The sequence below is a fragment of the Hibiscus syriacus genome, unplaced genomic scaffold (genome assembly GCF_006381635.1).
Source record: "Hibiscus syriacus cultivar Baekdansim isolate YM2019G1 unplaced genomic scaffold, ASM638163v2 tig00008007_pilon, whole genome shotgun sequence".
NCBI classification, from domain to species: domain Eukaryota; kingdom Viridiplantae; phylum Streptophyta; class Magnoliopsida; order Malvales; family Malvaceae; genus Hibiscus; species Hibiscus syriacus.
Genome location: NW_024062149.1, coordinates 1 through 16,769, shown reverse-complemented (window position 1 = coordinate 16,769; position 16,769 = coordinate 1). Strand labels below are relative to the sequence as shown.

Genomic DNA, 16,769 nt, shown 5'->3' with positions numbered 1-16,769 from the left:
GAGATAAAAAGAAAAAATTGTCACCCCTACTGTTTCGCGTCCGCTACTTTGCGTCAATTCAAAGTGAATTAACTTTGGTCGGTGGCACGTTGTTCTAACTTCTAACCTTCACAATGTTTGTATCTTTGACTTATGAAAATAAAGTAATAGAGTGGGGGAAAGAAGGACGAAATTGTTGGCTTTCTCTTTCTAGGACCAAAGCTTCATGCTGCTGCTTTCTAGGGTTCATATGGCTGCTTGCTTTTGCTTCTTTTCCTGCTGTTTTAGCCATTACCAACTCTAAAAGTGGCAGTGGCGTGAGTAAGTGAGTTTCCCCAACTCGCTTTTCTTTCAATTAAGACGATGGACCCAAACTTACATTTTGCTCTTTATTTAATTGGTGCTGGAATTCCGAAACGCCATTGTTGTTTTCTTTTGATTACAAGTACAACGAAAATGAAGGATTGACATAGTACTTAACTGGGCAAAGAGAGGTACAAATATTTGAATCCCAAATAGTTTAACATCTTAGCTTCGTTCGTTGCCCTTTCTTCCAAGGCACGTTGCTAATAGGCCAACACCCAGCAGGGTGAAAAGAAATCCGGAATATGGAGGGAAAAAAATACATACCCCAATGCAACTTTTCCAGTTGTAAAGCGAGGGGACCCTTTGTGCAAAATTAAGCAATTTTTCTTCTCATCTTGTTATTCAAACCTTTGAAAAACATGCACTTGAAGAAGAAGAAAAAGTGCGAACTCTGCCATGTTCGCAACACTTTTTCATGCAATTATGCACGCCCTTTTGAAATATGCTTTGGCGCATAATCATATATCATATAATTATATCAGAACATATAGATTAGAGAGCATGAAGTCAAGCCAGATTCTGTGTCACTTTCTTTCCCATCAATCCTTTTGCACATATCTAAGAGATCAGAAATAAAGCATAAAGTCCCTATGGGATCCTCGAGTCTAAAACCCCCCTTTTTCTTTGGCGATTTAATTAAACTGACATATTTTCACCGTAATATTTCTCTTTAACAATTTTTGATTAATATTTGTCAAAGTAGTATCATTTCAGCTGAGGTGGCACAAAAGCGCATCTCTAGGGACGCGTTTTATTTAGTTTATGTTGACTAAGATGTCACGTGTGAAAGACGCATCCTCTGATACGCACATTTCATTAAATGCAATAAATGCCCATCCGTTTTTTCCCCCAACTATCCCTCCTCCTCCTATATATAAACCCCCTCAACCCCTCTCATTTTTCACACCAAAATCATCTTCTCCTTTCTTATATAACTCGAATTCTCTAACTATTTGAGTTTTAAATTTCTTATTAGTAGTAAGAAATTTATTTTTAAGTTAGTATTTTTTAAAATAGTTTTTATATTTTATAGTAATATAATTATATAAATATTATTTTTTATTAAAATAACATTTATATAATTATTATTTATTTAAATTTATTGATTTTTTTGTGTTAATTATATTTTTTTTGTCTACAATTATAATGGAAAGTGAAATGATGTTGCGATTGATGCAAACTATATCTCCAGACATTTTAGTGATATGGTAATATTTTTTTATAATTAATGTTAATATTTATTATTATTTTTAATTTAAATTTATAATGAATTTATATTAATTATAAATTTTTATAATGCATATTATTTTGGAAACTGATCGTATTTTAGAGACTTTATTAAAAACCCACGTATACCGACACCGCAACGTATTTTGCCATATTTGTCTTCTGCCATGTTCGGGTATATTGCAACAATTATTGGCGGCTACAAACTCGAACCTGTCCTAATTTCTGCATTGATTGAGAGGTGGATGCCCGAGACACACACATTTCATCTTCCATGTGGAGAGGCTACAATTACATTGGAGGATGTCTCTATGCATCTGGGGTTTCCCGTCGATGGGAATATTATGTGTGGTATGGCGGATGGTGATTGGCAGCCAATGTGCATGGAGTATCTTGGAGCTGCTCCGCCAGAATTTAATGGAGGTAGAATAGTTTTATCATGGTTGAAAGCTAATTTTGAAGTTCTGAATGAAAATGCTTCAGATGATGAAGTAAAGGCATGTGCTCGGGCTTATATTCTACGAATTGTTGGAGGAATATTGATGCCCGACAAATCTCGTAACCAGGTGCATTGTATGTGGTTGCAGCATCTGATTGATTTTGATGAAGCTGGAAGATATAGTTGGGGCGTTGCAGTTTTGGCATTTCTCTTTAAAGAAATATGTCGTGCGACAAATTATAAGAAAACTGCTATCGGTGGATGTCACCTGGTTCTGCAATCATGGGCGTGGTTCCACATGCCTTTCTTATACCCGATCGTCAATGAACCATACATATTCCCCTTATTATTGAGGTAATTTTCGAACTAAATTTTTATTTAAATATTTTTAATTAAATATGGTGATATTTAGTTTATATTATATTTCATAGGTGGTCGATGAAAAGAAAGAACCATAGAGATATACCTACTAGACTAGAGGAAATCTGTTTACTTATTGATACAAAAGCTGTGTTTGAGGTATGTTTTAAAATCTGTTTAAATATGAATATTTTAGTTTAAAATGTTAGATATAATTAGAATATTATATTTATTTGAATTGTATATTTATATTTCAGTTTCAGTGGATACCTTATGCGAGCGATGAAGTAAAGACTTGCATCTTGAGTGGGTCATTAGAGGTTTGGATGTCAATTGTACCTCTTATATGATATGTTATTACTGAGTGGCATCCAGTTGATCGCGTGCTCCGTCAGTTTGACTGTACGCAATATATTCCTGAAGCACCTAGGAATTTAAACGACATGCATAACATCGATATACGAGGCAAGAAAGAGGTTACTGGGTGGTGAGACACAGAGATTGGATTGCGCTTTGGGAGAACCGGTATGCACAGTTGGCCCCTCGACAATTTTAAGCTGAAACTGATCATATGGTTATGGATAACTATATGGACTGGTTTAATGAAAACAGAAAGTCGTTTCTACTTTCGGCTGAAACACGAGAGGTTAACATTCCTAGGCGCCGATAGAGACGTCCACCGTCTCAATATCATCGTCCCCCGACTCGTGGACGGAGAGAATGCACTACCGGTTCTGCATCAGTCCCACCACAACATCCCTATCCACCGATGATGATGCCCAACCCTCTAGTTCAGATGTCATCTTCTCAGGGGTATATGCCAAGCCCACCAATTTATATATCATCTTCGCATGGTTACATTCTTAGCCCTCAGGGTTACATTCCTAGCCCACCAGGTTACATGCTTAGCTCGCAGGGTTTTATGACACCATATGAAGGTACATATATGACTATGTTTAATGATCCAACATATGATTCATATGCATCTTATTTGGCTGGTGGTCCTTCTCCACAGACACCTCAATCTCCATCTGGATCACAGACATTGATGCCAATGTTTTCACACTTTTCTTAATTTTCTATGAGCGGTGGGATTATTAGTAGCACTCCTCTAGGGTTATTATTTTATACAGGCCTTTCAACATCATCTACAACACCAGTCGAAGAAAATACCGATGATGATGATGATAATTAATATGAGGAGACTAAAGAACAAGTTCCACGAAGAAATCCTCAGCAAAATAGACAACCACCGCCATGTGGAACTCATTTGAGAAGACGACATCGTTGATCCAGTTGTATTTTAATGTTATTTAAATAGTTATATTTCATAAATTTATGTAATTTGGTTATGTTATTTAAATGTTTCATGGTTGTTAGAATAATATTTTTAATGTTATTTTTTATTCAATTTTAACATTAAATGTTTTTTAATATACAAATTATAGTATTCGAAATTTAAAATTAAAATACAAATTATGGTATTCGAAATTTAACATTAAATTCAACTTAATATTCCAATTGTATTCAAAATTAAAAGTTATATTCCAATTATAGTTCACATTACTTAAATTGAAATTAAATTTATCCATACGTATGATTTTATCCTTAACATATACATTAAAACATATACATTAAAACCAACTTATCACTTCATATTTATTCGTAAAAACATATCGATGCTCATTCCATACAATTTCAATGTCTCAACCAACTTATCACTTCACATTTATTCAATTTATCCATAACATTTTATCCAATATATTCAAACAACCAACTGATCACTTCACATTTATTCAATTTATTCATAACATTTTACCCAATTTATTCAAACTTCACATAATGTTTTAATTTAAAATATGAACATCCAATTTCATATGAGTGACAAAATAGGGCAATGAGAACATATTCTCTGACAAAATAATGGAAGGCGCGCCCCCGGGAACGCGCTTTCACCACTTTGCCAAGTCCCCTCAGAAATAATAGGTACTGACATGAATAGTTCTCCGGGGGGACATGAGTGACATAATAGGGCAATGATAACATATTCTTTGACAAAATAATCGAAGGCGCGCCCCCGAGAACGCGTTTTTACCACTTTGTCAAGTCCCCTCATAAATAATAGGTACTGATATGAATAGTTCTCCAGGGGATATGAGAGACATAATAGTGCAATGATAACATATTCTCTGACAAAATAATCAAAGGCGCGCCCCCGGGAACGCTCTTTCACCACTTTGGGTACTGACATAAATAGTGCCCCTGAGGGACATGAGTGACATAATAGGGCAATAATAACATATTATCTGACAAAATAATCGAACGTGTGCCCCCAAGAACGTGCCTTCACGTGAATAGTACCCTGTTTATAGATACTATTATATGCAACGTATTATGGACTTTCAAAACAAACTTCAGTTCACAAGCTTTCAAATTCTCAAACTCTAAATTTCTCAAAAATCTCAATCCTCTGTTCTCTGAAAATAAGTCGTCTTTCTGCTGTTGTTTTATATGATGGAGAAATTAAGGAAGCTGAAGAGGGGATTGTTTTTTAGTCAGATCATTATATCCACTTAACTTTGAAGAGAAACATCACTCTTGGGGAGTTAATCACAAAAATTTCGTTAAAGATTCATGTAGCTGGCCGGAGAAGACTATCTTCACTTCAGTATAGATTTCCTACTGAACTTTTTCCACTAACGTATACATCATTTTAGCTTTCCAAGGATGATGATGTTTCTATGATGGTTGATACTCATATGGGGAGTTCACAATCTCTTATTAAAATGTATGCCACTTTTATTGAGGTTTGTGCTTCTCGTGGTCTCTCATATTCCTCTCACTTTGGAATTGTATATCAAGTTGATCAAGTTGATAGCCCGACGCAACTGATCTGTAATGATTTCACATCATTAATGGTGGATCCAACGCCAGATGTTATGTCATCAAGTTCAATAGGAAGACATTCATCAGTAACTGCTTATGATCTCAACCCACATGGCTTCATCAATAATACATATGGCAACATCTCTTCTACTTCAAGGGGCAGACATTTATCTGCCAATGTTTTTGACTTACATATGGAAATGTCATCGAGACGGTAGTCTATTCACATGCCACATGATACAATGGCCTCAAGTTCAAGGGGAGAACACGCAAGCTGGAACTTATTTGACCTCAACATTGGATTATCGGAGGTACCCTCATCTCCACCAGAAATACCTCTTCGGGAGCCAAGTGTAGATGGTACTGAGACGGGATTATTCGTTGAACCTGACTCACCACAGTTTAACGTATATTCTGATGATGATGAGGATTACGTTCCGATAAATACAACACCAGCCGAACTTCCTGCACATATGTATGGGCTGATTATGATGCAATATACGAGCCTGAATTTTCAGATCTTCCTAATGTTGGCAACTATGGACTTCAGTCACCAGTCAATGATGGTGATTTACATATTGGAATAGAGTTTGCATTAAAGGAGGAAGCAATGATGGCAATAAAGAGTTACAATATTCGTAACTCAGTTCAGTCTCGAGTTGATCGAACTACCACGGAGAAATATGTTTGCTATTGCGTCCAACGTGACAACAGATGTCAATGGATGGCCCGTGTATCAAAGGGAAAGAGGACGAACAACTTATAGGAGCTAACCAGATACAACGGTCCTCATACGTGTTGTGCAAGAGGTATAAACCAAGATCATCCCAACTTGGACTCCAATTATTTGCCAAGCAATCATGCCCATTGTGAAACAAAACTCTCATATAGATGTTGCAGTGTTGATTTCTGCTATACAGTCACAATATGGGTACACCGTCTCCTATAAAAAAGCTTGGTTGGCAAAACATAATGTCATTTGCAAACTTCATGGAAAATGAGATTCCTCTTACAACGAGCTGCCCAGTTGGTTTCATGTTGTGCAAAGACTCAATCTCGTGACAATTGTTGAGTTCGAAACTCAACATCATTACGTGAATGATCGAGTGGTTCGCGATCACTGCCAAATTTACTGTATCTTTTGGACTAACCCTCAATGTATTAATGCAGTCAAGTACTGTAAACCAGTTGTCCAAATTAATGATACTTTCTTGTATGGGAAATACAAGCAAGTTTTATTATTGGCTATGGTCCAAGTTGGAAACCACAATATTCGTCCTGTTGCGTTTTCCCTCGTTCAAGGAAAAGACACTGAGTCCTGGGTTTTTTTCCTTAAAAATTTACGTTTACATGTTGTCACTAGGGAACGAGTATGTATTATTTCAGACCGAGGAGCCGGGATAAAAGCAACAATAGAGTCTTTGGGTACAATGTATAGACCTCTACATGTTCAACATCGTTATTGTGTGCGGATAGGTATGTCACTTTTTTCCAATTTTTCTATCATTTTCGTATTACTTATTATACCTAATATAACCATTTCATATTCCTAATGGCTTAGGTTACGGACTCTTACCTCAAAGGTTTGAGTCTATGCTACAAGAGTTGTTTGGCAAAAATAGAAGGGGTGCGAATACATTATGGACATCAGCAAAGAAATGTAGACAAATGCGTATGACGGGGGGTATCGCTATGGTCATATGACAATCAACTTGGCTGAAGCAATAAATTCAACTTTAAAGGGGGCACGTCATTTACCAGTCACGACGTTGGTCAAAACGACTTATTTTCGTTTGGGTCAACTCTTTGCAAAGCTCGGTGGAAAAGTTCTTACTTGGATGCAAAACAACCATATTTACCACCCAAGACTAGTAGCTGATTTACAGAAGAAAAAAAAGTGGCTGCATCAAATGGGATGTTGGTTACAAATTTTTCTCGTACTCGTGAATTGTTTCGTGTAACCGAAATGCCACGTCCGCTGTAAGGGATTGAAGCTAACTCTTTCAAAGTTAATCTGCATGAGAGTTGGTGCAATTGTGGTTTCTTTCGAGCAATCAAATATCCATGCTCTCATGTCATTACATCTTGCTCACATTCGCATTTGGACTACAAAAATTATGTTGATCCTATATGCCAACTTTCACAAGTATTCAAGGTATATGAATTTGAGTTTCTGCCCATAGGAAACGAAAGAGACCCAGATGAGATTCAAACTTGGCTTACAATTGTACCAGATCCATTGCTATTGAAGGGCTCAGGACGTCCAAAATCTACTAGAATACATTGTGATATGGATATTCGGGAGAAGTCAACATAACAAAAACGATGTGGGCATTGTAGAAACATCGGGCACAATAAAAAAAATGTCCACCTCTGTTATCATCACATAACCGTTAACCCTTATGTAATTAATATTCTATTTAAATGAATGTTTTTGTATCTAATATTTAAATATAATTGCATTTTCTATAATTTCTCAATGTATGTACACCTAAATAATTTTTTAAAAAATTTATTTAAAAATTATTTTATGATATTTATTTAAATTAATAATTAATATTATTTATTATAAAAAAGTAATTATTAATTTTAAAATATTATAATAATTCCACCTTCTAAGTAGAGAAAAAATATTAAATTAAACAAATTAAAAATAAGACTAAATTGATAAAATATGTAAGTATTGAAGATTAAATGTGTAATTATACTAATTTTATTAACTTATGCATCAATATTTTCGTTAAATATTGATAACAGATGACTAGATTGATAAAATTTAAATAATTAAGTGATAAAATTAATAGATCGATAATCAAAATAAAAAATAATAGATATATAACCATGCGTGTAATATTATAATTTCATACATTTTTCCTATAACTACAATAAGATCAAAGTTAGTTTTCATCTATTGTTACATCCGATTAATGTCGCGTGGAATGGGTGAATGCCAAAGTCTCTGAAACATATAACATAAAAACCTAAATTCACTCTACTTTTAACACACATTTAAATAATACTCGATAATTCTTAAATTATAATCGAAACACTTTACATAATATATTAATAATTTATAATAACAATAAAAATAAAATCATTATTATTAAAAAAATACCAGCGTGACATCCAACTCAACAGAAACCATATAAAGTGCATCCCCGAAGATGCACCTTACACGCGTGGTATCCCAATTAACATAAACTCAAGTAAAACACGTCCCTAGGAATGCACCTTTGTACTACTCAATCAAAAATGTTACCTCAAGATATTGATTAAAAGATGTTAAATAGAATATTACCGTGAAAAAGTGTCGGTATCAAATGACCTTTTTCTTTACACTGCCCATAAAAAATGACAGTATGACACTAAATTATGGCTATAAGCCTCTAACCTACCTACTTTCAAATCCTTATCCCTTTTACCCTTTTAATTACCACATTAATCCGTGCTTATCTCTTGGACCCATTTTTAGCTGCATCAGACTAAAAAAGAATGCCCCTTTTTCTTGTAGGGGTTAATGTGCTTGTGCCTTGCACGAAACTAAAGCATGACACGACCATCATTTTCCTTTCCACAAATAGGAATCATAAATAGTACATGAAAGTTTGTCTGTCAGCCACGGCTTTGAAACAATCCAATTGTGTCCCATATAGCTAAGCAAGCTCCTTTCAAAAGAATTCACTGATAAAACAAAGTTCCTACAAACGCCATGTGAACGGATATAGTTGTTCAATTTGAGATTTGGACCCCCAACTGATGTGATCTTGGCAATTGGCATTGCCACCCCCCCCCCCTCTTTTTTTCTCTTGAAGCTGTAATAAAGTGACCAGCACAAAAAGTTGCTTATCCCATAGCTTCTTTCTGACTTATAAATTGGATATTCATAGAGTCAATGAGATCTCTTGAGAAACACATTTTCACCTTTAAACCTTTTGAGATTGATAACGGTGGTCGCGGTGAGACGTATTCGCAGGGGCGTGGTTGAGTCGACGCAAACTACGCGATGGCCCAAGGCCCCCAAAAAATGGTCCCCAAAAAAGTATATCTATAGTGGCGTTTTTTTAAAAAATCACTATTATTACGGTTTTATTGAAAAAACGTCACTATAGATGGACCTATTGCGGCGTTTGTCATAAAACGCCATTATTACTCTAAAATCGAATATATCTAAATAAAAAATAAAAATCCCTTTATAAGTATTATACAATACCCCGAAAACTTAACAACATCCTGCGTATTGGTTTGGTCTAGACTAACGACCGACCTATTTAGACTTGACAGATGTCTCAATTAGCTGTTATTTACTAGCACAGAAAGCTTCGGTCAGCACTGCCATTACCATTTTCCTTTGTACATCATTGGACATTGCTTGGCAACATGTTATTGGATAAAATCAATTTTGCATAAATTGTTGATTAGGGGTGAAGAGTTGTGGAAGAACAAGACTGTTCCACAGTTGGGAAGTCGTTTCTTTACGAGTTTATCAAAATCACAACCTACCGATGATGATGATGATGGGTTTGGGAGAGATACAAGCGTCGGACTCCTTTTTAGAAAAAAGAACCCAAAATTAGAGCAGTATCCGTACATTAGCAATTCCAGACCCTAAATCCAATGCAAATTTGACACCTTTCGGTGGCCCATTCCAGGGCTCCACGTCTCTTTAGGATTTATTAAGGGAGTTCAGATTAAAAAGTCATCTCATCAATTATTATTACTAATTGATGCTCTGTCTACTCTGTCTTTTCTACTCTACCCTGATATTTATAAGATTATATCTTATCCAAATGTAATTTATATAATTTAAATTTTCATTAAAAAAAATCATATTTTACCATTAAATATAAAAAAACCAAACTATATGATTTATTCAACTGAATTCTTTTGGAATGACTCAGTTTTATTTACTTACTAGTCTTTAGAATAATCATAAAAATAATGAATGATGCAATTCATTGTTCAATGTTGGATGTGGCAAAATGACAACCTTTTATTTCCTAAGCCTATATGTATGTGTATTTAAAGGCTCGCTCATAAATCAGAGTGTTAACCTCTTTTTTGTATATGCATTTTCCTAGTAATGAGTTGACAACGAACACCCATATGCCTCTATACAATGAACCATGGTGATTATGTTTGGTTTAAGGTTCATTTTCTCATACTTCGATCTCCGTTATCTTTTTGGGTATTTATAACTTTAAAATGATATTATCAATTTCCAGCACCAAAGTTTAATACAAACATCTTTAACAACAATTCAAAATAACTGTAGTATGTATTTCAACAGGAATGGACTTAGGGTATCGCACCCCTAAAATTTTTAAATCTTCTTATATTTTAGATATTTTATTTATATTTATATGAATTATTTACTTTTGTGTTCTCTAATATTTTATAATTTCACACCCCTAAATTTTTATATATTTCTTAAGTTCTCACCCATGACATGTATTTATGCATCGGTCCTGTATTTCACACCACTGATCCAAGATACATATGGTTAAGTTTTATTAGACAAATGTTTAGTTTTTGTACTAATTAAGGGGCAATAGTCCTCGAGCAACTCAATCAATCCAAAAATAATAGATAAAGTCAATTTATATGAGATCATTTTAATTATTGTCTCTAAAATATTAAATTATTTACTAGGATGAAAATCCATATAGGATTCATGTTATATTAATTTAAAGTGAGTGACTAAATGATTATGAAATCTAAAGTAACTGACTAAAATAAAATTTAAAGGAAATACTAAAATTAAAATAAAATTTGAGTAACTAATGCACAAACATTGTCTAATGAAGTTGAAAAATTTGTAAATTTTTCATTTAAACCACTAGAATAACAATTTGTGAAAATGAGTGACTATATGGGTGATTTATCCATAAAAACTAAATGACCATAAGAACAAGTGAAATCGAACTTTTAAAAAACAAAATAATAATTAAGAAAAACGAATTTCAAATCGCTTATGGAGAATATAGGGAAAATAGAGATCTTCACATGGCGTTCATTGACCTTTGAGAAGGCGTATGATAGCGTTCCCCGCGATATGATCTGGAAGACCTTGGAAACGAGACGAATCCCAACTGCTTATATCCGGGCGATTCGTATATGTACTGTAGATCTACTACATACGTCAGGACTACAGTTGGCGACACCGAGGCATTCCGGTGGAAATTGGACTCCACCAGGGGTCGGCTCTTAGCCCTTACATCTTTGCCTTGATTATGGACGACATCTATTGTGCAACACCACGATGTTCTATGGTGTATACTTTTCGCTGACGACATTGTCCTAGTTGCTGAAACAAGAACTGAGCTAAATAGTACTGGCTACCTGGAAGACTGTTTGGAAGAAAAAGTCTAAGGATCAATATTGCAAAGAAGGAGTATTTAAGTTCAAACTTCTGTGGGAACCATAACGATGAAGATAGATGTATGCATAGAAGAACATGTTCTCCCTCAAAGGATTGTTTCAAGTACCTAGGGTCTATTATACATAAAGATGGGGGTGTAGATGATGACGTTACACATCGTATAAAGGCGGGATGACTAAAGTGGATGGCTGCTACCGGAGTTTTGTGTGACAATAAGGTGCCTCTAAAACTAATGGGAAATTTTAAAATGGCAATAAGACCAGCGCTGCTATATGGATCAAATGTTGGGCAATCAAGAAGGATCACGTAAGGAGGATGGAGGCCGCAGAAATGAGAATGCTTCGATGGGCATGTGGTAGGACTCTGTGGGACATGACACCAAACTCTGCTATTAGGATGTCCTTGGGGGGTTATGCATGTATCCAAAAATTGAGGGAGGGAAGACTACGATGGTTTGGGCATGTCCTTAGGCGAAAACCGTCGGATGCGGTCAGGAGGGTAGTCGATTACAATCGACGGTGCCAGAAGGAGATGACGACCAAGGCAGAAGTGGGAAGACTGCTTGAGATATGATTTGAAGGATTTAGCCCTTACCGAGGACATGACCTCAGATAGGAAAGTATGGAGACTTAAGACCAGGGTAGCCGAGTAGTGCGGTCACATCCATAGGGTGTATCATCTCCGTCTTCTTTTAATGCTTTAAAGAAATTACTATGACTTCTAATTTTATACGTTTCTGTCATTGGAATTTATGAAGGCTTAGAACTAGGGTAGCGGAGAAGTGTTGCCTTAGTTTAGGTTTTAACTCATTTGACCTTATTCTTTCTCGTTGCTTGCTATCGTTGACTTATGTATCATTCTCTTCATGTTTCCTCTTTTTAATTTTAGTCGGGTCTTACGTTTCGTCTATATGCAAAGGTTTTTACGCATAGATTTATTTGCAGGGATACATCCCATTACAGACGTGTATATGTAGACTGCATATGAAGACTGTTCAACTATGTATTTATTTATTTATACATGCATTGCATTTTATCTTTATTTTTAATTTTCTGACTGCCAGAGGTATTCCACGGAAGCTGCTCTCAACCTGACGTTGGGGGCAGCCTATTACCTACCTCCCTCTTATCCATTGCATATGAAAATAGGGTTTTTGTTGTTGTTGTTGAATTTCAAATCGCTACAGTAGTTCACATCAACTTAAAGTCTTTATATATCAACCCCCAATAAAGCATGTTCCTCTCATAATTCACCGTCTCCAAATATTGCAGTTTAACTTTGATTCAGACGAGAGTTTTTATTTTCTCTATTCAAACAAAGGAGAGCTTTATCATTAGTATCCTGAAACTTTATCGTCACCATTCTCCATAAAATCTTGACAGACCAGATATACCTTGTTTAAATATTTACAGACAGATATAGAAGGGTTTATTCGTAGTTTCAAGATCATCCATATGTAAATCTCTTTTTACTTCATCTCTTATGTCTTATTGAGAAGTATTACGTGCGGCATCTTTAATATAATGTTAAGGAAATGCGTTATTGGTTTTGTTATTATTTTTTTAATTTTTTGATAAAAAATTACCTAAAATATTATTATTTCTATCGGTTTTGTTATTATTGGGCACTTTATCGGTTTTGTTAACATATCCGGTAAAACGCTAACTAAAATATTTTTTTCTATCGGTTTTGTTATTATTAGGCTATTTATAGAAATATTAAAAAAACATTAATGTTTTAATTATAAATAATAATATTTTAAATAATTTTATATTAAAAAATTAAAAAAATAATAACAATAACGTATTTTCGTAACCACATATTAAGACTACCGCATGGTAAAACTCTCACATCTTCCTTTGAGTTGAATCAACATGATAATAAGTTTAAATAAAATATTATTAATAAAATTATCTCAATTTAATTTTTTAAAATAAATTTCAATCTCAATTTATTATATATGAGTGCTAAACACGATATGTCAGGTTCCAAATAGTTGAAGTGAGAACCGAGAAGCAGTGAAAGAAGAATTGTTGTCGGATTAGCAGACCTAAACAGCTAACCCGCTTCAAGATAAGCCCTCAATCGCCAACCAAAACAGAGTTCCTTAGACAAAGATCAGCTTAGGCTCTTACTTTTCGATTAATCATGAAGCAGCCCAGTTTGTCAGGTTCCCAGGATGCTTCGAATTTCATCGTCCCACCAAAAGGTATATGCAAAATTCAATCATTACCTTATCTACATTTATACATTTTTTCCTCTAGAAATGCAAATAGTTTTTATATATATGTGGAACATGTTACTGAGTTAAATTGATGATTGTAGAGGAGATGAATTCAAAGAGGAAGCAAATTTACAGCAGGGAATTCCAGGCACTGCTAGATGATTTAGAGGAATGATAGGTTAGAAGAAGTTGATCAACCTACTGAGAAGAAAAGGCGATTATCCATCAATCAAGTTAAGGCCTTGGAGAAGAATTTCGAGTTGGAAAACAAGTTAGACCAGAGAGAAAGGTGGATTAGCTGAAGAATTAGGGCTTCAGACAGGCAAGTCGCTATTTGGTTCCAAAATCGCCGTGCCCGTTGGAAGACCAAACAGTTGAGAAAGAGTATGTTATCCTTAAATCCAAATGATGTTCTCAAGCTTGATTACGACAAACTTGAACAAGAGAAACAAGCTTTAGCTTCAGAGGTATAAAATTATCCCTAAAATCCCATCTGAAATTCAGCAAGTTGAAAATTCTTGAAGTTTAATATGATATTTTGGATGATAAATTGCAGTTGATGGATCTGAAAGCTAAGCTTAAAGAAGAGAATTCAGAAGGCAGCAGCCAGTCGGTTAAAGAAGATTCTTCAAAATTTTCACGGCAAACCAAAGACCGTGGTTCCTGTGAAAATGATGATGATTCCAATGGTGCTGTCAAAGAAAGGAATGGAAATGCTCAAATGTTGATTTCTCCATCTCTTCTTCTTCCTTTCAGATCATGGATTTTGCTCATCTTCGGATTCATCGAATCATCACTGGTTTCTACCATTTGACACGAGTACGATTCTGGGTAATAAATACCAACCGCAATCAGTGAAAGTGGAAGAGCAATGTGTGTTTACACCTGAGGAACCTTATAATTTCCTCTCAGTTGATCAAGCCCCACACTTCAATGGTACTTCGCAGGACAGTAAAATCACCCAAACATAAAGCTCTTAAAATTCTTGCTGAAGGAATAAATTAGCTAAAGTTTTGTAATTTACATGGGGATTAGTTTATGCTTCAGCAATGGAAATTAGCCAAAGCCTGGTGTAAAATATATATAATATGGTAACGAAAGAAAGTAGGTATCTCAAAATATGGTCTCTATATGCATCATAAGTCGCTTTGTTTCCGAATCAAAATTTTCACTAATCGAAAGCTGTTTGAAAATTCAAATGCCGGCCGTTCAATGTCCATATTCGATCGGTTCCAGTTCCCTTTGTTTTCATTCGTGTGACAGCTGCAGATTTGACTGCAAAACCGGAAGCTTAGATAGACGTCACGTTTCTTTTCAAAGTAATTGTGATTTTTTAAGCTGGCAATGGGGGCATTGCAAAAATGCAACGTATGCGTGGCCAGAGCTGTATCCCATTTAAGAATGGCAACCTCATAGGTATAGACAAAGGAGAAGCGCTTTAGTGTCTCTTTAACTTTTGTTTTTCCCGTTTATGAGGGCGCCCCATCTGCCCGTGTGGTTGGTAAAAAGTAGATCCGGCCTAAGAGCTAACAATATTCAATGGCAAGAGTGTGTGTAATCAGTCTTTTATATCCGTTTAATCGTTGCAATTAAACCTGAAAACCCAAGGTCCCAAAACATCAAGTTATGGTTAAAAGTGATTCATTTAAAAAAATGTTTGATTGCAGTTAAAGCTGATAGAAAGAGGTGAAATTGTTTCCAGCTGTGGGCATGAAGCATGTGTGTTTACAGTGTTGTAGTTTGGGTGGGAAAGAGACAGACCAAAAGTGGCAAAGCTGCGACTATTGGCTCCTCCAAATCGCTTTCATGTCAGAGATGGGTCCCATATGTCATATATGTTTTGACTGCTAATGCCCCATGGAATCTAGCTATAGCTTTTCCATGACGTTTGTGGCAATCCCTATAACCCACCAAATCTTTCACCATCCCCTTTACTACTCTCCCTCCATCAATCTATCTCAACACCAATACTAGGAACGATTGTTTATTTGGTTATTATTTATTGTTAATTATTTTTTACTGTTTATTTTATTTTTGATTTAAGGCATTTTTATTCATTTTCGGTGTATCATGTTGAATTTAAGAAATAATGCTAAACATGTGAAATTCAACCGTTTTTATTTTTGGTGTCAAATCTGAATTAGTGGATGACTTTGAATATGATGATGTGTTACGTGGCTGCTTTTTAAAGGTCTAATTAACATTTTAGAAGGACGGACAAATAATAAGGATTGAGTTTAAATTTAGATAAAAAATTATCATTTATTTTTTGGATTTTATTTAAATTTTTTGGGATTTCTCTTAATTATTTTTCCTTCTTTTCTATGGTTTTAGAGAACTATAAATACTCTCGGGTAGGCATGAAATATATCGATTTTAACTTTTTATTTACTTTATTATTTTATAAAAGTTTTCTCTTCCCTTCTCACTTTTTATTTTTTAAGTTTTTACTTTATTCTTTAAAAATGCTAAGTATAATTTCTATCATACTTAGTTAATTTTCTCATAAGTAAAAGTCTGAAACGATGACTCAATTCCGATTATAAGAATTGAATAACACCTAATACCTTTGGGCTACATTCTTAATTTTCTACAAACTTGGATTGACATTGGTCTTTCCTTAAAAAATCAAAACGCTTTCATTTCAAAAGTGCATGTTGGCTTGATTGTTGTTTCGATTTAAAGTTGGAGGAAGAATTGACTGGTAGCAAGTTCGACTTCCTGGGAACACACTTAGCGATGATCCGCTAAGGGAAATTGAGATCGACTTTGATTCTCATTGAGATAACATATAGAGTAGGATTTCCAAATCTCAACTAAGTTGGAACTAGCGATGATAGTTGTGGTAAGTCCAAATAAGGCCGAGATCCAAAGATTGATTCTGGATTGTTTTTTACCTAAAAGAAAAA

At 34.8% G+C, this 16,769-nt stretch overlaps 1 pseudogene; it reads left to right on the top strand.

Annotated features, from left to right (window-relative positions):
* Positions 1–13,632: 13,632 nt before the first annotated feature.
* On the top strand, positions 13,633–14,979 carry LOC120201756 (annotated as a pseudogene).
* The last annotated feature ends 1,790 nt before the right edge of the window (positions 14,980–16,769 follow it).